At 41.7% G+C, this 27,354-nt stretch overlaps 1 long non-coding RNA gene across 2 annotated transcripts in view; it reads left to right on the top strand.

Annotated features, from left to right (window-relative positions):
- The window catches only part of LOC124040911, a 34,022-nt gene extending 15,039 nt beyond the window's left edge, over positions 1 to 18,983 (top strand). The window contains exons 1-3 of one of the 2 annotated variants that reach the window (XR_006839821.1): positions 10,537 to 10,616; positions 17,827 to 18,004; positions 18,112 to 18,983. This is a non-coding gene — a long non-coding RNA (uncharacterized LOC124040911). Of the gene's footprint in view, positions 1 to 10,536; positions 10,617 to 17,826; positions 18,005 to 18,111 lie in introns of those variants that run through there. The other variant, XR_006839820.1, reaches the window with a different exon arrangement.
- Positions 18,984 to 27,354: the final 8,371 nt, after the last annotated feature.

The following is a 27,354-nucleotide window of genomic DNA, read 5'->3' as shown; positions in this document are numbered from 1 at the left end:
AAAATGACTTTATCCTGTGCCAAGTACTCCAACCATTGAATGGACACACTAGAGTATGACTTGAATTGGTGTCGGTAGTTGTCAGGCGAGGGGATAGCTAAAGATGCTGTAGGTAGAAAGTGTGTATGATAGGTTTTCATGCATGCCGATGCAATAGTTGTACAAATCCAGGGGTCAATGCCGGCAACTTTGATGACCTTTTCCCGGAATCTGACGTATCCGTCGCGAAGTATAACCACATCACTGTCACAGTATGATTCCATCTCTTTATGGAAATCAAAAGGTGCTATGTCTTACTGTCTCATACCACATCATGAATCTCTCTCGCTCTTTAGGAGACATTGGAACACACCCGTACATTTTGGGCCTGGGATAAGATCCGATATAATGTAGATTCTCCTCAGATGTGAAGAAGTGGGGGAACCAGCCTTTCACAGAGTTTTCCAAACCCAAGGCCTCAGGCATTTGAGACAATCTCATGGGTAAGAAACTTAAACTGTCAATGTATCTCTGGTTGAAGGTGGGGTCTACAAAACACAAGATTTTACTACCTTGAGCTATGACACTGGGTGCAACGCCTTGCTGTATCAATGGGTTCAAAAGAAGGTAGGAGTCAATAGGTTCCATAATTGTGCACTATAAACGTGAAGTTTCTGTACTGGGGTTTTCTAAAGTGTTTTAGAAAGAGGAGTGCACAATTGGGCCTCTCTGCCAACCACTTATCACCCTTGAAAGTCAGGGTAGATACAAAAATAGGCAAATGAACCCCTGATTGCTGATTAGTCTCAAAATCATAAAAAACATATTTCTCTGAATGTTCATCTTCAGCCAAGGGCTGAATGTAACACTCGTGTGGCACTTCTTGAACCACTTCAGTGTCTCTGCTTTTCAAAGGCCCTTTACAGATTGGACAATGTATGATTCCACACACATGAGGTTTAGGGCTGTCTATTTTAAGGTTGTAATTGCAATGGCATTTTGGACATTTCTTGTTAATGTCACAACTGCTTACAGATTTACAGGCCTTGGGGTGCCATGTTTCAATTTTGTGTTTTTCTTAACAGTAGGCCCGAACGACATGTGCGGTGACAATCTGAACAGGGAGTCAAGTTTAAGGGATGCATCGGACACGTTTTATCCAGACATTCTGAACAGGTATAATGGCACGAGTGCCCCCCCCCCATTCGGGTATAGCCTGTATGACAGTCTGGGCACACATATGGTGCGCCTAAAAGCACTGTGATGTTGGTAATAGCATAATAATCTGAGGATGAGGTTGTGGGTTGTTTTGGAATTTCAAGAGAGCTGCATTAGCTCTACTGTGGTACAAAACTACAATCTTGATGTTCAGAAAGTTTTCAAATTTGACTATGTCGGAGAATGCCACCGCATCCTGTATACCTAGACCCACGGCCATTTGGAGCTCTCTAGCCTTGTGTAACGCCACTAGATCCGTACATCCAGGGTTGAGTAAATGTGCTAGGCCTATTGCAAAGCACAGCTTATTACCAGTATTGTGAACGTTTATGAGATATGCCCTTTTATTGCTTATGATTTCTGATTGCATTAGGCAATCTATTTTCATTCTCTGCCCCCCACCACCCAGGGGTTGACATATTATTTGCACTACAAGCTCGAGGGTACTATCAGCTATGACGGATCAATTTGACTGAACAAGTTGTTCCAGCAGGGCTATAAATTGTTCAAGATCTGCTTCGTCATTGGGTAAAATAAGAGATACTGTGTTTTGCATGCTATCTCCACAAATTTCCTACTGTAAGACATCACGAGGTTTGCCATAATCTCTTGCCCTGTCTAACAGTTCGTTCAGAGTATCCAATAGCATCACATAAAACACAGCATAGTCAAAATTCTGATTCAGCCATGTGAAATTGAAAAACTGTTGAATCTCTGTATTGCTGAATTTATTTCGGTACACAACCTGGACACTTCTATCGAAACCATCTCCCTCCTGATTTGAGACAATTTTCCAATTCCTCAAAAACATTGTATTGCGTTTCAGACTCTTCGGACATGGGAGTTAATGGCGGGGTCTGTGTGGGGTCCTGTGTAGAAGATCTTGTGCTCTCATTCATCTGGATAACTTCTTTGGGACTGGGGGGGGCAGTATTGAGTAGCTTGGATAATAAGGTGCCCAGAGTAAACTACCTGCTACTCAGAGTCAAAAGCTACAATAAGCATATAATTAGTATATTTGGATAGAAAACACTCCAAAGTTTCTAAAACTGTTTGAATTATGTCTGTGAGTATAACTCTAGCGTCTCACATATCCCACAGAGGCTAATTAACGATATGAGTGCGTCAGGGATCTGGGATAACAGGTTTTCATTGGTCGTCCCGGACTCATTCATAGGATTAATTAATTATATGAGTTCGGCGGGAATCTGGGATAACAGGGTTTCATCTATCGGAATTATGACTGTTACCCCAGCCTCATTCATCTGGTTAATTAAAGCTTGGAGTTCGGGCAGTATCTGGGATTACGTCTGTTGGCTCATCCATTTGGGTAATGATGTGTGTTCTTGTGGTATTCTGGAAGGATACATGTTACATATAGGTTTTTAGCGCCTGTATTTGCTTTTTTAAAATCGGTTTGTTGTTTAACAAACGTGGTATTGTTCGATGCCAGAAGGATAGATCCTGACTGTATCGCAGCTCGACGAAAGCCACCATTCATTTGTGTAGCAAAACCTATCTGGAAAGGCTGTCAGAAACCTAGCTTGTTCTATTTCAAGTTTGGGTGTTTCTACAAAAGATTTGGATGAATCAAGAAGGTTGGTCGCTTCACATAACATCAAGTCGCCTACCTCCGAAATGCCATTTAAATCTTTGAAATCATTTGGTTTCGGTGTTTTATTGGGGACGTCCTGTGCGCCGAAATCCTCTGCGTGCTCTCGTTGTGTATGGTATTCTGTGCCGTTATACGCTGGGGAGGAGTCTGAAAGAAAATAATACATACAAAATAGGTTATTAAACATAAAATATATTAGATGAAAAATGTCAAATACATTTCAGATATAATACTATATATTAACAATACATAATTAAATTACCTAGGCTTTTTTGATGAGGGCTGTACTGACGAATCACGGAAACCATGGGCTCTAGACTTTTTTCACAAGCATTCCAGATTCTGCCGGGCATGTCTCGTTGGAGTCTGAAAAAACATTATTTGTCATTGTTTTAACACATTCAATCATTGTTTGGGTCTTGAATATGGAGCGAGTGGGTGGAGGTTCCCGTGGGATTTGATTGGAGACGGTTATATCCTCCATTCTTGGTGTGTTTGAAAAAAACATTCATACAGAACGGGAGAATAGCATCTATTTCATCGTCTCCGCCGTAGTCGTTCAGAGTCCACAATGCAACCGGGATCCTTCTTTTTATTTTATTTTAATTTTACCTTTATTTAACTAGGCAAGTCAGTTAAGAACAAATTCTTATTTTCAATGACGGCCTAGGAACACTGGGTTAACTGCCTGTTCAGGGGCAGAACGACAGATTTGTACCTTGTCAGCTCGGGGGTTTGAACTTGCAACCTTTCGGTTACTTGTCCAACGTTCTAACCACTAGGCTACCCTGCCGCCCCAGTCAGCTTTAAACACATAAATAGCTTTTAATATAGGGTGCACACTTTTTGTTTTTAATGTATAAATATTCTTATGGATTTTATTATTGGACTTACGTCGAAAATAGTGTGATGGTGTCACGCCCTGACCTTAGTTATCTTTGTTTTCTTTATTATTTGGTTAGGTCAGGGTGTGACAAGGGTGGTTTGTTTAGTTGTTGTATTGTCCAGGGGTTTTTGTATGTCTAGGGGTTTTTCTAGTCTAGGTGTTTATATGTCTATGGTTGCCTAGATTGGTTCTCAATCAGAGGCAGCTGTTTATCGTTGTCTCTGGTTGAACACCATATTTAGGAAGCCATATTCCTTGGTTCTTTTGTGGGTTGTTATTCTATGTTTAGTTGCCTGTTCTGCACTAGCCATATTGCTTCACGGTTTGTTTCGTTGTTTGTTTAGTTCTGTTCAGTGTTCTCTCTTTTATTAAAGAGTTACGTTCGCTTACCACGCTGCACCTTGGTCTCCTCTTTATGACGACCGTGACAGATGGCGACTGGCTGCACATGTTTTGCTCCTGAGAATCCCTTTCTAACGCTGTCGGTTCCCAATCAATTATTCTTGGTAGCAGCTGGGTAAAGGATGGATATCCTACAAATGTTAGATAATATTAACATATACGATATATATACATTTTAAATTATAAGAATATGTGCATTTGACATATTACCTAAAAATCGCTGTCCCCCATTAAAAAAAAAACATAACTCCTGTTTAATATCAAATTGTAATATCCAAACAATTCCTTGAAAATACCTAACACCTCCAAATCTAATATATTATTTTCACTAACTCACCTTCAGAAAGCTCCATTAGGACGGATTCACAGATGATCTTTTAGCTGTTCTGGGATGATAACTCCTCTGGGCTGCTGGCCTGGTGTCTGGAGTTGCGCTTTGCCGTTCGTACAGAATGGATAGTATCTGTTTCACTAGCCTCGCTCCGCAGTCCTGTCTCTAACGAGAGATATTCTGTAATGAGCGACCGTTTTTCGGTCGGCATCCTGTATGCAAAAATGTTCATATAGTACCCCAGAATGTTTAGAGACCCCAAAACATCAGGACGGTGCCTCGACATATTCTGACTGCCAGTATTTCCTTTTGATTTCCTACAACCTCAGGGGTAGCAGCTTGGGGGTATCCGATGTAAATGTATATACTGGGGTGTGGGGGCCGTTGGTATATGTGCTGATTAGAACTAACATTTGTTTTAAACTGTAGGAGGTTGTCTATTCATGATATTTTCTGCCTGGGTGGTTTGACTTTAGCCCCCACATGCTCTGGGGTGGAATAAATACATATTTGAAAAGCATGTGTGGTAATGCATCGAAAGTGCCATGGCCAATTGAAGAGATGCACACAAAATCCTAAACAGCCTCACACACCTTTTTGGTTTCAAATGCCCCATGCAGAGACAAACTCCCACCTCCTTTTGTTTTGAAACACACACGCATACATGTCCCGCATACACACACACCCACGCGCACGTCTTTTCTGAAAGCCTTTTTCTCCGGGACAGGCATGTTGATAAAGCGAAAAGCCAGAGCCCCTTCGTTAAAGGTGAGATATAGCATTAATACCCTTTATTTAATTCTAAATCTTTAGTACAAACCTTTTAAAACATACTATAATTATTTAAACATTTGACTTTTCCTTTATTACAGATAAAGGGCCCGGCTATATGGGTTAGCCCTGACATCCATCCCATCTCCAATTCACCGTCGTCAAGACAAACTCTCTTGCTCGGAGGATATCCCACACACTCTCTGTCAAGGCTCCAATAGATCAAATGTCTTGCATGTAGACCCTGGGTACGTCTTAAGGATAGAAGCGGCCAGCAATGTAATTGTTCACGATTTTGGAAAAGACTGTCCAGCTTATTCATCAGGGTTATGAATATAGGGTAATCAATCCATTTAAAGCTAAACACTGGCATAAAAAGTTGACATCCTTGCAGGCTTTGGAAAATACATATGAACTGATAGATTTCGTCGCATTTGTACTATCATATTGTTATCCTTATGGCTTTCAAATCACTGCGCCCACACACAAGCTCGTCCAATGCATAGCCTGGCAGGGTTGTACCACTCAGTGCCTGTTCAATTTGACAGAGCGCTAGCCGTATCTTAAGCCATTCTCTCATACGCAGCGCAGGAGAAAAACTCCCGGGTTTTGCAGCGGTTTGGGACCGCTGTCTGTAAAAATCTTCACAGTTGAATCCTCAGGTTGGAATATGTAAGCCATATGTCCATCACTCGTATCAAAAATTCCATTAAAACATTCAGGGGCCTCATACAAAATGTCCTCGATGCTTTTATCATTGGGGTCGTGACAAGAGATGCATAGCACCCCGAGAATTGGCCCAGGAGACATAATTTTCTGTTTAATTTTCTGGGTTTTATTTTTAAAATCTTGTTTAGTGTTCTGGGGCCGCATGTGCTGTTCTGGGTCTTATTTATCTGCCACCAACACAATCCCCCCCCCCCCCCCCCAGACATTCCTGCTTCATAGACAACAACCCTAAGGGAAATAAAATAGTGGGGTGTGGGGCCATCCTCTTTGACATGTTCAAACACTTCCCCCCCAGTTCAACGAGGTCCCTACACATCAATCATCATGACAACTTCAAAGGAATAGATGCAATATAGACATAAATTAACTCACACTCTAACACCTGACAACAGAAACAGGATGCCCTTATATGGGCATAACCACGTGACATCTTCCCGCCAGGATGTCCTGACCGGATGCCCATATGTGGACATGTACGCGTCATCCAGAGATAGGGTCATAAATCAAGCGTTTGACGCATGCCGTCTATTTTATTCTCTCTGCCATCATTCATACATGACTGACTATGGATCAGCTTTTTATTTTATATACACTTCACATATTACATCCCTCAATAGACCTACAAAACTCATGACAAAATGTAAAGTGATCAGGAAAAATTATATTTCGGAAAAACATACGGAATGTTCACTGAAGCACCATTCGTGCTCTTCTAATGTGCCCTTTCTTTCCTACAATGGAGGCCAAAAGGCTTTGAACAAAGTGCTGCTATTTAAATCAATACATCCCTCATTACAGAATAATGAATATTTCATCACAAAGACTATTACTTCAACTGAATAATTTAGTTGTGTTATATTAGTCAGGGATAGGGAGGGTTCAGCGTTACCCCTGGTCCCGGCCTGGACCCTCCGTTCTAGACACACTGACACATCATTAAGGTCTTTAAACCAACTGAAAGGTTCTGGAATGGGGTTCATGGCTTGTCAGTTTGCAAATGCCATGTGGGGTCACAGTTCAGTCCTATGACTGGCGAACTGGATCCACACATCCAATTAGTGATGATACACACGACTTTATAAGCATTTTTCGTTATTATAATGAGCCACTTGCCTCGGTCAAATTCCCTGGTGGATGAATAGCTTTTGAGCTCATTCTGAAAATCATAAACCCTAGTCACCTCATAATTATATACGTCAGGCTGTTACTCAAAGAGTTGTGAAGAACCAATAGAACCAAGGGACAATATGGGGTACATTCAGCAGTGAAAACAACCCACTATAACGGTTTGTGATCTGACCGATGTTGAAAGGACAAGCAAATTCAATGACATTTAATTGGGGTATATCAAGTGATGGTGCTTTCACCATCCAGGTGATAGACAGATAAATGTGCTTCACCCTTTATGAACACAACCACAGTGGAGATAAGAATATTCGTTAGCACAGAGCTGTGCTTTGGTTTAAATGAAACTAGTGCGATTCCGCCATTCCTGTAAGATTATGGAAATGTCAGCTACTCCCCTGTCTCTCATCTCTCAATGGGTAGCAGTAGAATGAGTGACACTAAAGGCACAGTGGGATAAGGACATGTCACCGCAAGCAAAGAGATATGGTGATTGTGATGAGTGCCTATTTCAATCAGATCTCTACTCATCCTCACTCTTTCAGTTAATCTGACTGACAATATAATTTGGTAATGTTTTCCATTAGCGATGTACTTTTCAGGCACAAAGAGGTATAATGAGACGTCACATGTACACACTGACAGTCACGTCAACTTTCCTTTCTTCCTTCAAAATGAAGCAATATTTTAATAACTGTTCCACAACTGTATGAAAGACTGACATTTTAGCCATACATACGGTATGAGCAGCTAACCCTATCATTACCAGATGCATCAACATTTAATTACTGTAATCTATTTTCTACAAATTCTATAGTGCTTGTGTCTTTAGTTTTAGTAGACACTGAAGACATCCACAGATCACCACAATCCATAACCGTCACCTTCCCACCCCGCCATGGTGACAGTCAGCAGGACTGAGACTGTTACTTACACTCTGGCGATGACCCAGCCATTTTCTCTCGAACAGACTGATCTCACAGAACTCAGGGACCACATTTATAAGACACTAGTGTAGTGGTTGACTTCTCTCATCTCTGCACCACATCAAACTCTCTAGCTACATCCTAGTGCACTACTTTTTACTAGGGTACAGCCTGGCCTCAGAGCCATACAAAACATACTATTTCTGAGCATCTGCAAGACCTATGATAACTACTTATGGTCTAGTTAATTTAGACAGAAAAAGTAGGGCATTGGTTGGGGAGGATGGATCGGCGTAATCCGGGACCTTCTAGCAATACATAGGTTGCATGTTCTTTGGGGACAACTGTAGCATTTTTCCCTAACCCAATTTAACTAACCTGCTACATAAATTCACCTAACTTTTGTAATTTTAGTTTGCCTAACCCTTCACATAATTTATCCTTACCTTGTCGTTTGTTCACTTTACCACCAACGTAAAATTTCCACATAATGCACCTTTGTTGTTACACGCAACCTGGTCTCAGAGAAAGATGTATAGTAGTATATGTCCCTCAAGAAATATGTTCAGTGGCTTCATCCATATCTGATTGTACAACCGGGAATGACGTATAATACTATAAGTCCTCCAATGATATTGTATGATATTTCAATCATAATGTAAAAAAACATATCACACTAAATGGGCACCACATTGAAAAGTAGTGCCATTCGGGACACACACTCCGGCTGCCTTGGTGCCACTATCTCATACTGCAGTTCCTTGCCCACCAGAAGACCCAAGAAGGATCCATACCTGTTACGTTCCCCAGCAAACCCCAAAATGTTGCTCAAACAGAACGGGGAACTAACAAAGAGTCACTGACCAACAACCAAAATTAAGCAGGTGGGGTTTTAGGAGTGATTCTGAAAGACACTCATGGGGGTGTCCACTGAAAGTTGACTAGCAACAACAACTGCAACCTAAAAGACACTCATCATGAGCACCAACTCAATTTGCACAAGAAGAGGCAAACAAAATAAAAACATACACCAACCTTAAAGACAGGAGGCAAACTGGGGTGGCAGGTAACCTAGTGGGTAGAGTGTTGGACTAGTAACCGAGCGGTTGCAAGATCAAATCCCAGAGCTTTAGGTTAAGGTTTTTTTTAAATCTGTCGTTCTGCCCCTGAACAAGGCAGTTAATCCACTGTTCCTAGGCCGTCATTGAAAAGAAGAATTTGTTCTTAACTGACTTGCCTAGTTAAATAAAATGAATAACTACAACAACAAAAAAGGTGGTGCAAAATCAGATAAAGGATTGTTTGTCTATCAATCAAACTATGCCACGCCAACTAATGGCGTTGACCCTCCACATCTCTCAAGGAATTGGGCTAGCCACTCTTAAATATCATCTGGGCTAGCACAGGTGAAACACCTTACCACTAACAAGATGGTAACCAGCACAGGTGTACCACATACTGACCAAGCATAAATGCAAAAAACAAAACCTGTAACAATACCCCTATAAGTAGAAAATGATTTCCTTTACAAATAGTTTGCAGGGGGAGAAATGAGACAGGCCCCAGGCCCCATGCTGTTCATTATGCTTGGTTTGTTGTGAGAGCATTAGCAAACATATTATAGCTGCATAGACCACCCAGCCACGCAAATATACAATAACAGGTAAATCATTATAATAGTGTTATTAACACATACTCAAGTGACGAGAAGAAAATGATGATGTCCATAAATGTACCTAACTCCATTTATGGCAGTGTTAAAATATCCAAGGGATTTTATCTGCAACACTAAGCAATGCTCATGGTGTGATGGTCACATGTGATGAGGCCAGATCTGACTGAAGTTAAAGTAGAGAGTGTGTAGCCTAATTATTTTGTTGTTGTTTACCGATTCTGTTCTTGTGTGGGGTCTAATCAAAAGAACTCTCGTCTGGGGTTTGTGTAATGATCAATCATATCAAATGGGAGAGAGCGATGTAGTGATAGAGAGATACACTACCCCCAGGGGGGACTGCCTGCCTGGCTAAATGGCTGTGTTTGAGGAAAACTATAGATTTACCATGTGAGGCTTTTGCATGTTTGAGCTGTTCAGTATACCCCGGTTTATGTCAGGCAAGCTCTTAAAGGCCAAGTGCAGTCACAAACGTGATTTTTCTGAGTTTTATATATACACCACATGACTAAAAGTATGTGGACACCTGCTCATCTCATTACAAAATCATGGGCATTAATATGGAGTTGGTCCCCCATTTGCTGCTATTACAGCCTCTTCTGGTAAGGCTTTCCACTAGATGTTGGAACATTGCTGTGGGAACTTGCTTCCATTCAGCCACAAGAGCATTAATGAGGTGGGCACTGATGTTGGGCGATTACTGTGCTGTACTGTTTACTAGATAGCGGTAAATTTCCACGTGTTGCTTAGGCCGCCCATTGTGACTCGCTTGTGGGCGTGCTGGCAGCATATAGTAGCATGTTCGATTGTGCGTCACGAATTCAGCATAGCAAGTTTGTATGAAGGTCTGGTTATTAAATGGGTACATAGTTCAACTGTGATATCCTCTAAAACGCTCTGGTGACAAACAAACTTTGCTGCCCTGTTTCCAATTGTCCACATGGCTGGGAGAACCAATTCAAGTAAGTAAATATATTATGATGTTTTTTTAAAAGACAATGCATTGTCAGCTAACTAGCTACAGTGCAGGCTATCTCAAATGAGCTAGCTAGTTGGCTAGTTAGCTATCTAGCCAACTTCACATACTGTATCAATAGGTAGCTGGTGATATTTAATTCACTTAGCTTGCTAATATGAAGTTAACTAGCTATCTTGATGTATTTATCACTGTAAAAAAAACTCAAAATGCATTTGTTGGTAGCTAACTAACATCCATGGAGGAGGGTGAAAGGATAGCAGCCCCAACAGACAAAGTGAGAGTGTAGGCTATTCTGGACAGGGCAGGTACTTTTGTGTAGGTCCTGTCCAAAGAAGTGAGGACAGAGAAAATAGTAATATGATATTCTGTGCGGTGTAATTTGACCATAATGAAGTCTGTTTCTTGTGAGGTTTTCTGTCCTCAGATAAAGAGAGCTATGAAAGCCTGTCGACATATTTACATTTTACAATACATTTAAGTCATTTAGCAGACGCTCTTATCCAGAGCGACTTACAAATTGGTGCATTCACCTTATGACATCCAGTGGAACAGCCACTTTACAATAGTGCATCTAAATATTTTAAGGGGGGAGGGGGTGAGAAGGATTACTTTATCCTATCCTAGGTATTCCTTAAAGAGGTCGGGTTTCAGGTGTCTCCGGAAGGTGGTGATTGACTCCGCTGTCCTGGCGTCGTGAGGGAGTTTGTTCCACCATTGGGGAGCCAGAGCAGCGAACAGTTTTGACTGGGCTGAGCGGGAACTGTATACTTCCTCAGTGGTAGGGAGGCGAGCAGGCCAGAGGTGGATGAACGCAGTGCCCTTATTTGGGTGTAGGGCCTGATCAGAGCCTGGAGGTACTGAGGTGCCGTTCCCCTCACAGCTCCGTAGGCAAGCACCATGGTCTTGTAGCGGATGCGAGCTTCAACTGGAAGCCAGTGGAGAGAGCGGAGGAGCGGGGTGACGTGAGAGAACTTGGGAAGGTTGAACACTAGACGGGCTGCGGCGTTCTGGATGAGTTGTAGGGGTTTAATGGCACAGGCAGGGAGCCCAGCCAACAGCGAGTTGCAGTAATCCAGACGGGAGATGACAAGTGCCTGGATTAGGACCTGCGCCGCTTCCTATGTGAGGCAGGGTCGTACTCTGCGGATGTTGTAGAGCATGAACCTACAGGAACGGGCCACCGCCTTGATGTTAGTTGAGAACGACAGGGTGTTGTCCAGGATCACGCCAAGGTTCTTAGCGCTCTGGGAGGAGGACACAATGGAGTTGTCAACCGTGATGGCGAGATCATGGAACGGGCAGTCCTTCCCCGGGAGGAAGAGCAGCTCCGTCTTGCCGAAGTTCAGCTTGAGGTGGTGATCCGTCATCCACACTGATATGTCTGCCAGACATGCAGAGATGCGATTCGCCACCTGGTCATCAGAAGGGGGAAAGGAGAAGATTAATTGTGTGTCGTCTGCATAGCAATGATAGGAGAGACCATGTGAGGTTATGACAGAGCCAAGTGACTTGGTGTATAGCGAGAATAGGAGAGGGCCTAGAACAGAGCCCTGGGGGACACCAGTGGTGAGAGCGCGTGGTGAGGAGACAGATTCTCGCCACGCCACCTGGTAGGAGCGACCTGTCAGGTAGGACGCAATCCAAGCGTGGGCCGCGCCGGAGATGCCCAACTCGGAGAGGGTGGAGAGGAGGATCTGATGGTTCACAGTATCGAAGGCAGCCGATAGGTCTAGAAGGATGAGAGCAGAGGAGAGAGAGTTAGTTTTAGCGGTGCGGAGCGCCTCCGTGATACAGAGAAGAGCAGTCTCAGTTGAATGACTAGTCTTGAAACCTGACTGATTTGGATCAAGAAGGTCATTCTGAGAGAGATAGCGGGAGAGCTGACCAAGGACGGCACGTTCAAGAGTTTTGGAGAGAAAAGAAAGAAGGGATACTGGTCTGTAGTTGTTGACATCGGAGGGATCGAGTGTAGGTTTTTTCAGAAGGGGTGCAACTCTCGCTCTCTTGAAGACGGAAGGGACGTAGCCAGCGGTCAGGGATAAGTTGATGAGCGAGGTGAGGTAAGGGAGAAGGTCTCCGGAAATGGTCTGGAGAAGAGAGGAGGGGATAGGGTCGACCGGGCAGGTTGTTGGGCGGCCGGCCGTCACAAGACGCGAGATTTCATCTGGAGAGAGAGGGGAGAAAGAGGTCAGAGCACTGGGTAGGGCAGTGTGAGCAGAACCAGCGGTGTCGTTTGACTTAGCAAACGAGGATCGGATGTCGTCGACCTTCTTTTCAAAATGGTTGACGAAGTCATCTGCAGAGAGGGAGGAGGGGGAGGGGGGGAGGAGGATTCAGGAGGGAGGAGAAGGTGGCAAAGAGCTTCCTAGGGTTAGAGGCAGATACTTGGAATTTAGAGTGGTAGAACGTGGCTTTAGCAGCAGAGACAGAGGAGGAAAATGTAGAGAGGAGGGAGTGAAAGGATGCCAGGTCCGCAGGGAGGCGAGTTTTCCTCCATTTCCGCTCGGCTGCCCGGAGCCCTGTTCTGTGAGCTCGCAATGAGTCGTCAAGCCACGGAGCGGGAGGGGAGGACCGAGCCGGCCTGGAAGATAGGGGACATAGAGACTCAAAGGATGCAGAAAGGGAGGAGAGGAGGGTTGAGGAGGCAGAATCAGGAGATAGGTTGGAGAAGGTTTGAGCAGAGGGAAGAGATGATAGGATGGAAAAGGAGAGAGTAGCGGGGGAGAGAGAGCGAAGGTTGGGACGGCGCGATACCATCCGAGTAGGGGCAGTGTGGGAAGTGTTGGATGAGAGCGAGAGGGAAAAGGATACAAGGTAGTGGTCAGAGACTTGGAGGGGAGTTGCAATGAGGTTAGTGGAAAAACAGCATCTAGTAAAGATGAGGTCGAGCGTATTGCCTGCCTTTGAGTAGGGGGGGAAGGTGAGAGGGTGAGGTCAAAAGAGGAGAGGAGTGGAAAGAAGGAGGCAGAGAGGAATGAGTCAAAGGTAGACGTGGGGAGGTTAAAGTCGCCCAGAACTGTGAGAGGTGAGCCGTCCTCAGGAAAGGAGCTTATCAAGGCATCAAGCTCATTGATAAACTCTCCGAGGGGACCTGGAGGGCGATAAATGATAAGGATGTTAAGCTTGAAAGGGCTGGTAACTGTGACAGCATGAAATTCAAAGGAGGCGATAGACAGATGGGTAAGGGGAGAAAGAGAGAATGACCACTTGGGAGAGATAAGGATCCCGATGCCACCACCCCGCTGACCAGAAGCTCTCGGGGTGTGCGAGAACACGTGGGCGGACATATGAAGAGCAGTGGTTCTCAGTCCTGGTCCTGGGGACTCAAAGGTGTGCACATTTTTGTTTTTGCCTTAGCACTGCACAGCTGATCACACGGACGACTGTGTGATCACGCTTTCCGTAGCCGACGTGAGTAAGACCAATAACTTCTTATGGCTGGGGGCAGTATTGAGTAGCTTGGATGAATAAGTTGCCCAAGGTAAACGGCCTGCTCCTCAGTGTCAGTTGCTAATATATGCATATTATTATTATTATTACTATTGGATAGAAAACACTCTAAAGTTTCTAAAACTGTTGAATGATGTCTGTGAGTATAACATAACTCATATGGCAGACAAACTCCTGAGGAGAAATCAAAACAGGAAGTGAGAAATCTGAGCTTTGTTAGTATTCACCAGAGTCCCCAATGAAATCCCCTTGAGATATTAATGATGTTGCACTGCCTAGGGGTTCCAATAGATGTCAACCATCTATAGAAATTTGAATGAGACGTCTACGGTGTTGTGGGAGTGAATGAGAGCAGAATCTATCAGGTGTCTGGCAGTCAGCCATTTTCTGATCACGCTTATTCCTCATGCTATCCACTTGCGTTCCATTGCTCATCAAGACACAAAGGAATACTCCGGTCGGAACTTAATTGAAGCTATATGTTAAAAACATCCTAATGATTGATTCTGTACTTAGTTTGAAATGTTTCTTCGAACTGTAATATAACTTTTTGAAGTTTTTGTCCGATGTAACGCTGACCAGAATGAGCTTTTGGATATGTATACCAAACGCGCTAACAAAAGAAGGTATTTGGACATAAATAACGGACATTATCGAACAAAACAAACATTTATGATGGACCTGAGATTCCTGGAAAGCTTTCTGATGTAGATCATCAAAGGTAAGGTAATATTTATCATGTAATTTATTTTTTATGTTGACGCCATCATTGCAGCTATTGTGACTTTTTCTTCTGAGCGCCGTTTCAGATTATTGCATGGGTTTCGTTTTCCGTATTTAAAAAAAATCTGACACAGCGGGTGCATTAAGGAGAGGTATATCTATAATTCCATGTGCATAACTTGTATTATCATCTACATTTATGGTGATTATTTCTGTTGAATGATGTGGCTATGCAAAATCACTGGATGTTTTTGGAACTAGTGAATGTAACGCGCCATTTTAAACTCATATTTTGATAAATATGAACTTTATCAAACAAAACATACCTGTATTGTGTAACATGAAGTGCTATGAGTGTCATCTGATGAAGACGATCAAAGGTTAGGGAGTAATTTTATCTCTATTTGTGGTTTTTGTGACTGGCAGGAAAATATTTGGCTGTTTGTGGTGCTTTTGCTGTAAAGCATATTTGAAATCGGACACTGTGGGGGATTAACAACAAGATTAGCTTTAAAATGGTATGATATACATGTATGTTTGAGGAATTTTAATTATGAGATTTTTGATGTTTTGAATTTGGCGCCCTGCACATTCACTGGCTGTTAACGGGATTGCAGCCATAAGAAGTTTTAAACAGGTCAACATACACAAGGCTGAGGGGCCAGACGGATAACCAGGACGTGTGCTCCGGGCATGTTCTGACCAACTGGCAGGTGTCTTCACTGACATTTTCAACATGTCCCCGATTGAGTCTGTAATACCAACATGTTTCAAGCAGACCACCATAGTCCCTGTGCCCAAGAACACAAAGGCAATCTGCCTAAATGACTTACAGACCCGTAGCACTCATGTCTGTAGCCATGAAGTGCTTTGAAAGGTTGGTAATGGCTCACATCAACACCATTATCCCAGAAACTCTAGACCCACTCCAATTTGCACACCGCCCAAACAGATCCACAGATGATGCAATCTCTATTGCACTCCACACTGCCCTTTCCCACCTGGACAAAAGTAACAACTATGTGAGAATTCTATTCATTGACTACAGTTCAGCGTTCAACACCATAGTTCCCTCAAAGCTCATTACTAAGCTAAGGATCCTGGGACTAAACACCTCACTCTGCAACTGGATCCTGGACTTCCTGACGGGCTGCCCCCAGGTGGTGAGGGTAGGTAGCAACATATCTGCCACGCTGATCTTCAACACTGGAGTTCCCAGGGGTGCGAGCTCAGTCCCTTCCTGTACTCCCTGTTCACCCACGACTTCATGGCCAGGCACGACTCCAACACCATCATTAAGTTTGCAGATGACAGTGGTAGGCCTGATCACTGACAACGATGAGACGGCCTATAGGGAGGAGGTCAGAGACCTGGCTGGGTGGTGCCAGAATAACTACCCTCAACGTAACCAAGACTAAGGAGATGATTGTGGAGTACATTGTGGGCCTGAAGTGGAGGAGGTTGAGAGCTTCAAGTTCCTTCGTGTCCACATCAACAACAAACTAGAATGGTCCAAACACACATTTAACGTTTACATTTAAGTCATTTAGCAGACGCTCTTATCCAGAGCGACTCACACCAAGACAGTCATGAAGAGGGCACGAAAAAGCCTATTCCCCCTCAGCAAACTAAAAAGATTTGGCATGGGTCCTGAGATCCTCAAAAGGTTCTACAGCTGCAACATCGAGAGCCTGGTTGCATCACTGCCTGGTACGCAATTGCTCGGCCTCTGACCGCAAGGCACTAGAGGGTAGTGCGTACGGCCCAGTACATCACTGGGGCTAAGCTGCCTGCCATCCAGGACCTCTACACCAGGCGGTGTCAGAGGAAGGACCTAAAAATTGTCAAAGACCCCAGCCACCCCAGTCAGAGACTGTTCTCTCTCTGCTACCGCATGGCAAGTGGTACCGGAGTGCCAAGTCTAGGACAAAAACTATTCTCAAGTTTTTACCCCCAAGCCATAAATACTCCTGAACAGGTAATCAAATGGCTACCCGCATCTATCAATCCAATGTTATCATGATTTGTTATAAGGGATATTATACTTTAGTAATCCACAATGACCTGGTGATGTAAAAGTCTAATAATTACATTGTCTTCCATATTCCTACCTTGTAACTGGAGATTCCTTCAAAACGATTGCCTACAGTTAACGTGTAGGGCACAGCAAGGTTGGGTGACCTAGGCCACCTGGGACTGCCTTCTGGAGGAATTCAGGTGTGTGAAGGCTACCTGTGTCCTGCATAACTTCATGAGGATGGACACGAGGACCAGGAAGGGATCTGCAACTCATCGCCGTGTGCCAGAGGAGAAGTCTACTGCTCAGCAGGATGTTTCAAGGATGGGGTCCAACAACGCAGCAAGAGAGGCAATCCGTGTGTGGGAGATCGTCACCTCCTACTTCTTCGATGAGGGTGCTGTTCCCTGGCAACACCATAGACTACACTATGCACAACCAAAGGCTATTTTAAGAATCATTCACATTGTAATAAGACTATTCTTCCATTTACATAGCTACATATGTCAACTGCAATTATTCAATTCCCAGTTTTTCTCCCTTTGATTTCAACTTCTCAGGTGAGGGTGCTGTTTAGGTAAGGGTGTGATGTCTGTACAAAAACAAATAAGGCTATTTTAAATCACCCATATTGAAAAAATGTAGAACAATTAGACATCGTATAACCTACACCTACACACTCATGTATCCATCTGATTGATGGATTGTGTTGTGCAGTAAGGAGGCTCAGGTGTATAACTGTGGCTCCTCCTACCTTCAAAGAATAGGCAAGAGGGCCAACCATGGAGAATAGTAAAACAATTCATTGTTTCTATAACTACGCTATATTGTGTGTCCTTGTGTGTCCATTCATGTTTTTCAGCATAAAGTACTCTGCAGCCACTTAGTGTGGTGTGGCCACCAGGTGAGGCCACACACAGATTCCTGTTGAACTACCTTATTTTCTCAATAAGTCTCTCTACTTCACTTCATCCCTCTCTCCTCTTCTCCTTTAATCCTCTAGGTTATATCAGCTGTGTCGGTGAACCCCTCCCGCATCTGAGCTGGCTACATAGAGGGCACACACAGCATGATCAGAGGTGTGTGGTCACTTGGTCAGGTCAACAAGAAGTACTACTAAAGAGATGCTTTACATTGAAATACCGATAGAGATGCAGTAGTCCCAGAGTTAATGATCCAAGGTCAGTTTTGCATTTCACCTCCTGATTATTATGATGGCTAACAATGTTAGAATATATATATTTTTTAAACACAAGGCTTTAACATGCTCTCTGTCTCTCATCTGCAGATATGTTTTGATGTGAGAGAGGATGCCAACCCCCAGTCCCATCATCGCCACCTCACCCGCTTTTAAGATAACCTTTGGGCCAACTATAGACACTATTATGTAAATGTGATGAACTGAGAGAATATTAGGGTAGCACTGTGATTCATTAATCATATGCTGCCTTCCCTGCTCCTATGTCTTACTTCTTTCCCTTTCTGTCTTTTACACCTCTCTCACCGCCTCTTTCTCCCTCTGTTTTTATAATACACAACATATGTGCATTGAAGTACAGATTAAACTTGTATTTATAATATTACAATTATAATATTTATAATGCATGTATTTATAACACTGAATTATGAACTTCTTTCAAAAAAAGTATTTCATTTGATGAGATACTACACCTGTCCTGTTTAGCAGATCAATGCAGATGAAGGGCATTAGATACTGAGATGAACTGGTTTTAGAGTATTTACATAATGCATAGGAAGTGTTGTGTACTGTTTTTTAAAATTATATTTCTGTATATATGAATTACAAATCAGCCTTTAACTAGTTAAATCCTGTTTCTAGTCTATTAGTTACAATGTGTAACCATTGACGTCCCAGGACCAAGATTGGTAAACACTGTTAGCCCACGCTAGGCATTACGCATGGTGATCTTAGGTTTGTTTGCGGCTGCTCGGCCATGGAAACCCACTTCATGAAGCTCCCAATAAACAGTTATTGTGCTGACATTGTTTCCAGAGGCAGTTTGGAACTCGGTAGTGAGTGTCGCAACCGAGAACATAGGATTTTTACGTGCTATGCGCTTCATCACTCGTAGGTCCAGTTCTGTGAGCTGGTGCGACATACCACTTCGTGACTGAGCAGTTGTTGCTCATAAATGATTCTACTTCACAATAACAGCACTTACAATTAACCAGGTCAACTCTAGCAGAGCAGAAATTTGACAAACTGACTTGATGGAAAGGTGGTATCCTATGACAATGCCACTTTGAAAGTTACTGAGCTCTTCAGTACGGCCATTCTTCTGTTTGTCTATGGAGATTGCAATGGCTGCGTGCTTGATTTTATACACCTGCCAGCAACGGGTGTGGCTGAAATAGCTGAATCCACTCATAAGAAAGGGTGTCCACATAATTTTGTATATATAGTGTGTATTTCCACACTATGAGGTTGGAATAATACTGTAAAATTGTGAAATGTATGATAATGCACTTAAGTGTAAGAGCTGTTTGAAAAGACTGCCTGCTAGATGCCTGTTTTGGTGGGATGGAGTTTTGGCCTGCCTAGTGATGTAGTGTAAAAATGAGAGAAGGTGATACTTGTGACTGGCTAGTATGGGAGCACAGTGTGATGACTCAATCACGATGTATGGCGTTGTTTGATTGACAGACCATCTATGGGCTTTCACAGGGGTCAAACCAAACACACCTGTGGAAATCTCGATGAAGAGACATTCCCGCAGAAGTCCTAGGTTCACTGAAGCTTGAGGTGAGAAGACAGATGAAACTTGAATTGACAAAATTAATGTTAACAAGTGAATTAAGTTGTCATGTTTGGATTGTTTTAAGAGTTCATAAATAGCTATGAATTTTGATGTTTCATTGTATTATAAGTGCTATGGATTTATAGTTACAGAGGAACTGTGTTATTCTGTTTGTCAGACGACATCATTTAGATAAGAGTTGTGATGATTAGATCCAAGAATGTGTGTCTTTTTTCATGCCTTGATTTTAATGTTTTGGTCCATGCAAAATTATGTTAATTAGATGATAGGATATACTATGAATTGGCACTCAGCATTAGTACTACCCACCTATAAGTACTATAAGGTTGATCGATGAATGGTAATGGCCGATTAATTAGAGACAATTTCAAGTTTTCATAACAATCGCTAATCTGTGTTTTTGGACTCCGATTATGGCTGATTACATTGCAATCCATGAGGAGACTGCGTGGCAGGCTGTCCACCTGTTATTCGAGTGCAGCATCAAAAGGATGTGGCTGCAAGGAGCCAAGGTAAGTTGTTAGCTAGCATTAAACTTATAAAAAACAATCAATCTTCACATAATCACAAGTTAACTACGCAGGGTTGATGATATTACTAGGTTAACAAGCTTGTCCTGTGCTGCATATAATCAATGCGGTGCCTGTTTATTTATCATTGAATCCCAGACTACTTCAATCGCCAAACGGGTGATGAATTAACAAAAGTGCATTTGTGAAAAAAGTACAGTCGTTGCACAAATGTACCTAACCATAAACATCAACCGCTTTCTTAAAATCAATACACAGAAGTATATATATTTTTAAACATGCATATTAAGTTAAAATAAATTCTTGTTAGCAGGCAAAATTTTAAAATAGGAAAATTGTGTCACTTCTCTTGCGTTCAGTGCAAACAGATTTGGGGTATATGCAGCAGTTTGGGCCGCCTGGTTCGTTGCGAACTGTGTGAAGACCATTTCTTCCTAACAAAGACCGTAATTAATTTTCCAGAATTTTACGTAATTATGACATAATAGTAATATTTAGACTTAGTGTTGCCACCCGTTTGATAAAATACGGAACGGTGCCGTATTTCACTGAAAGTTTTGTTTTCGAAATGATAGTTCCGGATTTGACCATATTACTGACCAAGGGCTCGTAGTTCTGTGTGTATTATATTATAATTAAGTCTATGATTTGATATTTGATAGAGCAGTCTGACTGAGCGGTGGTCGGCAGCAGCAGGCTCGTAAGCATTCATTCAAACAGCACTTTACTGCGTATGCCAGCAGTTCTTAGCAGTGCTTGTAGCACAGCCTGTTTATGACTTCAAGCCTATCAACTCCTGAAATTGGGCTGGCAATACTAAAGTGCCTATATGAACATCCAATAGTCAAAGGTATATGAAATACAAATGGTATAGAGAGAAATAGTCGACGTATCACAATTCATATAATAACTACAACCTAATACTTCTTAACTGGGAATATTGAAGACTCATGTTAAAAGGATCCACCAGCTTTGCACATATTGCACTTTTACTTTCTTCTCCAACACTGTGTTTTTGCATTATTTAAACCAAATTGAATGTGTTTCATTAAGACTTAAATAGATTTTATTTATGCATTATTTTAAGTTAAAATAGAAGTATTCATTGTTCATTCAGTATTGTTGTAATTGTCATTATTACAAATATATAATCATCCGATTAATCAGTAGCTGCTTTTTTTGATCCTCCAGTAATCGGTATCGGCGTTGAAAAATCATAATCGGTCGACCTCTAATAAGTACCCACCTTCCTTGGAGAGTAGACATCTCTCTCTGAGTCACGTCCCAACTGCTGCTGAGATGGAGTGATAGGACAGAGCCAGATGTTCCCTAAAATCCCGAATGAAACCACAGCAGCAGCAGGGTCCATAACTGGGGGGACCTCACCACAGTCCACATCTGTTACTGTTAGAGGTCGGGGCAGGGTCATGCCCCCTTTCCAGTAACGCAACGCCTTTGATCTTCGGAGCAAATATTCAACCACAATCCTTCTCCGGCAACTGTTTACTTTAAGAAATAATGTTAAGTTCTTCTGAGGTGGTTTATTTATTGGAAAAGCTCATTCCTGAGCAGAAACTGATGTTATGTCCTTGGATACTCTTTATCCTTCTATAACTCCTACAGCCTTTATTTGACAGAGAGCATCTTGGGTCCTTTAATCGCAGCTTATTTTTATTTGAGGTCGTCCATAGGGACATTTGTTTCCTTTCACTTTTTTGACCCTCATATACACAGTGCAGGGACACAATACAAGACTCAAATCATCAGTAGCTTTCATCAGAATCAGCACAATAGCATGACACAATGTTGCCATGGACACAACTGTACAGCCGCGGCAAGATCTGAAGCCTACAAGACAAGTCTGAAATTACAAGTTGCGGCAGACACAAACTCAAATGACTCCATTTCTGCCGTTAGTAAAGGCACTTGCTCTGCCTTAGCACTGACATATCTGAGATGATTTCTTCTTCCTCTCAGCCTCTGCAAGATTACATGTGAGGGCCCTTCAGCTAGTTGAGAGAGAGAAGAAAGAGAGAAATAGTGAGAGACTCAAGTATGCTCTAGAACAGGACTGTTCAATGTTGGTCCTGAAAGGCAAAAACGCTTCTGGTTTTCATATTCTCCTAATCAGGCACTGATTCAGGGCAATTAACTACTAGGTAGAAAGAACAAAAACCAGAAGTGATTTCAGCCCTCCAGGACCATAATTGAACAGCCCTGTTCTAGAACAGGATTTCCCAAACTCAATCCTGGCCCATGCAGTGCAACTGCAAACATTGGCACATTCATTCTCCTTCCCGGTTTCATCCTTCCTAATTACATGGCAGGAGAATGAACACCCTTGCTGATGCAGATATATCCCACTGGTTGAATCAATGTTGTTTCAATGTAATTTGTAATCTTCAACTTCATATCCACTAGAAAATGTATTTTACTATTGTCTGGGCAGCACTTCCTACTGGAGAGTTGATCTACAGCTATTCATTTGGTCTCTCATCCAGGGTTTTAACCAAGCCCAGCTTTTATATTCGTCACTGTTTACTACCAATGTGCTATCGTGAGAATGACTATTGGGAAACGTCTTAATAACAAAATATATTGACTGTTGCTATCAAAGTCATTCCAAACGATTGGTTTAACAGAGCAAATAAAATGTAACCATACTGTATCACTTATATACATCAATGATACATTTTAAGCCTATATACTGTAGCATTTGCAAATTCATCAACAGCTATTGTTTCAATTCAACCCAGGGCTCTAACTAAAAATGTAAAATACATACAGTTGAAGTCGGAAGTTTACATACACCTTAGCCAAATACATTTAAACTACGCATTTCACAATTCCTAACATTTAATCCTAGTAAAAATTCCCTGTCTTAGGGTAGTTAGGATCACCACTTTATTTTAAGAATGTAAAATGTCAGAAGAGAAGAGAGAGAATGAATAAGAGACAATGATTTATTTCACCTTTAATTTCTTTCATCACATTCCCATTGGGTCAGAAGTTTACATACACTCAATTAGTATTTGGTAGTGTTGCCTTTACATTGTTTAACTTGGTTTAAACGTTTCGGGAGCCTTCCACAAGCTTCCCACAATAAGTTGGGTGAATTTTGGCCCATTCCTCCTGACAGAGCTGGTGTAACTGAATCAGGTTTGTAGGCCTCCTTGCTCGCACACACTTTTTCAGTTCTGCCCACACATTTTTTTGTAGGATTGAGGTCAGGGCTTTGTGATAGCCACTCCAATACCTTGACTTTGTTGTCCTTCAATTTTGCCAAAACTCTGGAAGTATGCTTGGGGTCATTGTCCATTTATCTTGAGATGTTGCTTCAATATATCAACATCATTTTCCTCCTTCATGATGACATCAATTTTGTGAAGTGCACCAGTCCCTCTTGAAGAAAAGCACCACCACAATATGATGCTGTCACCCCGTGCTTCACGGTTGGGATGGTGTTCTTCACCTTGCAAGCATCCCCTGTTTTCCTACAAACATAACGACGGTCATTATGGCCAAACAGTTCTATTTTTGTTTCATCAGATCAGAGGAAATTTCTCCAAAAAGTACGATCTTTGTCCCCCTGTGCAGTTGCAAACCGTAGTCTGGCTTTTTTTATTACGGTTTTGAAACAGTGGCTTCATCCTTGCTGGGCGGCTTTTCAGGTTATGTCGATATAGAACTCGCTTTACTGTGGATATAGATACTTTTGTACCTGTTTCCTCCAGCATCTTTACAAGGTCCTTTGCTGTTGTTCTGGGGTTGAGTTGCACTTTTAGCATCTCTAGGAGACAGAACGCGTCTCCTTCCTGAGTGGTATGAAGGTTGCGTGGTCCCATGGTGTTTAGACTTGCGTACTATTGTTTGTAAAGATGAACGTGGTACCTTCAAGCGTTTGGAAATTTCTCCCAAGGATGAACCAGACTTGTAGAGGTCTACAATTTTTTTCTGAGGTTTTGGCTAATTTCGTTTCAGTTTCCCATGATGTCTTGCAAAGAGGCACTGAGTTTGAAGGTAGGTCTTAAAATACATCCACGGGTACACCTCAAATTGACTCAAATGATGTCAGAATCTTCTAAAGCCATGACATCATTTTCTGGAATTTTCCAAGCTGTTTAAAGGCACAGTCAACTTAGTATATATAAACTTCTGATCCACTGGAATTGTGATACAGTGAATTATAAGTCAAATAATCTGTCTGTAAACAATTGTTGTAAAAATTACTTGTGTCATGCACAAAGTTGATGTCCTAAACGAGTTGTCAAAAATATAGTTTGTGAATTAACAAGAAATATGTGGAGTGGTTGAAATATATGTTTTAATGACTCTAACCTCCGACTCCAAAGTGTATGTAAACTTCCGACTTCAACTGTATACACCTAGGGTTGATTTCAAATGTAATTTTCAAGTTAATGGTGAATGTTGGATTCATCCCCATCTCAGCCAAAAATCTAAGTTAAAGTATAGGACTCAATCAAACTTTATTTAAAGTGCATTTAAAGTTGAATTAGATCAGATTTTGTCCTATTTTTTAACTTTGATTTTTGGTTGAGACGGGGATTTGAATCCAACATATAAATTATTAATTTGTTGACAAACTGGATATTGAATTGTGTTTGGTTGTCAATGCAATACAAACATATACAAACATTTGAATGAAATGTACCTTCTGCTCCATCTGTGCCACTGACTTAGTCTGGCTTTAATTGTAGTTTGTCTACAAAATCATAATTGTCCTCCACAATGAAATCAGGGAGGGGACTGTGGACCTGTCTCTGTTAGTATGATAAAATGTTAGTACGTTAGTTTTTGCGTTAGTCACCCACATCTCAGACACCACTGGCACGATGTTGACGAAACTTGTCGATCCAGATCCAGCATTTACTCAATTACACTGATTGGCCCAATGGGTGCTGCTTTATTCACGGGTGACGACATGTTTACTGTTGCCTTGTTTACATGTTGGATTCACGTCTCCATTTTTATTCTCACCCAAGTACACACAATACCCCATAATGACAAATCTCATTTAACATGAGAATTCACACCCGAGTCAATCATTTGTAGAAGCACCTTTGGCAGCGATTACAGATGTGAGTCTTTCTGGGTAAGTCTCTAAGAGCGTTCCACACCTGTATTGTGCAGCATTTACCCATTATTCTTTAAAAAAGAAAATCAAGTTCTGTCAAATTGGTTGTTGATCATTAGAAAACCATTTTCAGGTCTTGCCATATATTCTCAAGTAGATTTAAGTCAAACTATAACTTGGCCACTAAGGAACATTCACTTTGTTCTTGGTAAGCAACTCCAGTGTAGATTTGCCTTTGTGTTTAAGGTTGTCATTTCCCAAGCATCTGGTGGAAAGTAGCCAGAACAAGGTTTTCCTCCATTCTGTTGCTTTTCTAGCCCGAAAAATCTCCCCAATTACAGGCATACCCATAACATGATGCAGCCACCACTATGCTTGAAAATATGGAGAGTGGTACTCAGTAATGTGTTGCATTTGATTTGCCCCAAACATACCACTTTGTATTCAGGATAAAAAGTGACATTTTCACCACATTCCTTGCAGTATTATTTTAGTGCCTTGTTGCTAACAGGATGCATGTTTGTGAATATTTTTAGCCTGTATAAGCTTCCTTCTTTTCACTCTGTCAATTAGGTTGGTATTAGTATGGTGGAATAATAATGTTGTTGATCCATCTTCAGTTTTCTCCTATCACAGCCATTAAACTCTGTAACTGTTTTAAAGTCAATTGGCCTCATGGGGAAATCCCTGAGCGGTTTCCTTCTTCTCCGCCTCCATCTTTGTAGTGACTGGGTGTATTGATACACCATCCAAAATGTAATTAATAACTTCACCATACTCACATGATATTTATTCAATGTCTGCTATTTTGTTGTTGTACCCATCTATCAAAAGATGCCCTTTGCGAGGCACTGGAAAACCTGGTCTTTGTGGTTGAATCTGTGTTTGACATTCACTGCTCTGAGGGTCCTTACTGATAATTTGTATGTGTGGGGTACAGAGATGAGGAAGTCATAAAAAAATGATGTTAAACACTATTATTGCACACAGAGTGAGTCCATGCAACTTAATATGTGACTTGTTAAACCACATTTATATTTCAGTCATTTTGAATGAATTTGTAAACGTTTCAAAAAACATTAATTCCACTTTACTTTAACATATGGGGTATTGTGTGTAGGCCAGTGACAGAAAATTGCAATTGAATCAATTTCAAATTCAGGCTGTAACACAACATTATGTGGAAAAAGGTCAAGAGGTGTGAATCATTTCTGAAGGCACTGTGGCATGCAAAGGCAGGCAGGTCTGTGGAAATCTTCACAATTGCTATAATAAATAATCAGCGCTGAATCTCGAACCGCATTGATCACTTGCACTATGTACTTTTAATGTCATCTCAACTACAATCCAGTTATTTTGTGCTATTAAATGAAGCTCAGTGATAATACATTAACTTTCAAGTTAATGTAGTCATCAATATCAGTGTAGTACTAATAATAGCATAAGGTAGAACAAACACACAAGAAATAAAAATAAGAATGAAGAAGAACACGAGAAGTAAGTCAACTGTACGTATACAAGGCCAGTTCCAATACCATATTTACAATGTGCAGGGACACTGGAGTGATGAAGGTAGATATGTATATGGATAAACATACTATATACAAGGCCAGTTCCAATACCATATTTACAATGTGCAGGGACACTGGAGTGATGAAGGTAGATATGTATATGGATAAACATACTATATACAAGGCCAGTTCCAATACCATATTTACAATGTGCAGGGACACTGGAGTGATGAAGGCAGATACAGTATGTGTAAGGGTAAGGTGACGAGGCATCAGGATATCTGGCATTGCATTCCCATTTCAACTTTGTTCTGCTTTTAAATGGTTGAAAGCGCAGTGATAACACATTTAGATGACAACTAAACCAAAAAAGACATTGACATTGGGATCTCTTTGTGTTTTTAGATGTTTGAAGGCATAGTGACAACACATTGGGAATTTAGCAAACGGTTGAACTTTAATTGATCAACATCTCAATCAAATATTACCCAAATCTCCACATTGACATTGCCATCTGTGCACAGTGGTATAGCTACACTACTATGACTTGACTTTTGTTGTCCTTTGTTTCTGCTTGCAGACAGGCAATGGCCACTTTCCCATCATTGTAGAGTG

Source organism: Oncorhynchus gorbuscha, linkage group LG08, assembly GCF_021184085.1.
Source record: "Oncorhynchus gorbuscha isolate QuinsamMale2020 ecotype Even-year linkage group LG08, OgorEven_v1.0, whole genome shotgun sequence".
Taxonomy (NCBI): Eukaryota; Metazoa; Chordata; class Actinopteri; order Salmoniformes; family Salmonidae; genus Oncorhynchus; species Oncorhynchus gorbuscha.
The sequence above is the reverse complement of the archived record's forward strand: the minus strand, read 5'-3'. Positions and strand labels throughout refer to the sequence as shown.